Consider the following 449-nt stretch of genomic DNA (forward strand, 5'->3'; position numbering starts at 1 on the left):
ATAAAAAGTCATAGTATAATAAGGCATAAAAAAGTCATATTATAGTAATGCATAAAAAAGTCATATTATAGTAAGGCATAAAAAGTCATAGTACAGTAAGGCATAAAGTCATAGTATAGCAAGGCATAAAAAAGTCATATTATAGTGAGGCCTAAAAACTTCATAGTATAATAAGGCATAAAAAAGTCATATTATAGTAAGACATAAAAATGTCATAGTATAGTAAGGCATAAAAAGTCATATTATAGTAAGGCATAAAACAGTCATATTATATTAAGGCATAAAAATGTCATAGTATAGTAAGGCATAAAAATGTCATAATATAGTAATTCATGAAAAGTCATAATATCATAAGGCATAAAAAGTTATAGTATAATAATGCATAAAAAAGTCATATTATAGTGAGGCATAAAAAGTAATATTATAGTAAGGCATAAAAAGTCATAGTA

Source organism: Seriola lalandi, unplaced genomic scaffold, assembly GCF_002814215.2.
Source record: "Seriola lalandi dorsalis isolate HSWRI2012SDOR001 ecotype SW California unplaced genomic scaffold, Sedor1 jcf7180002054408, whole genome shotgun sequence".
NCBI classification, from domain to species: Eukaryota; Metazoa; Chordata; class Actinopteri; order Carangiformes; family Carangidae; genus Seriola; species Seriola lalandi.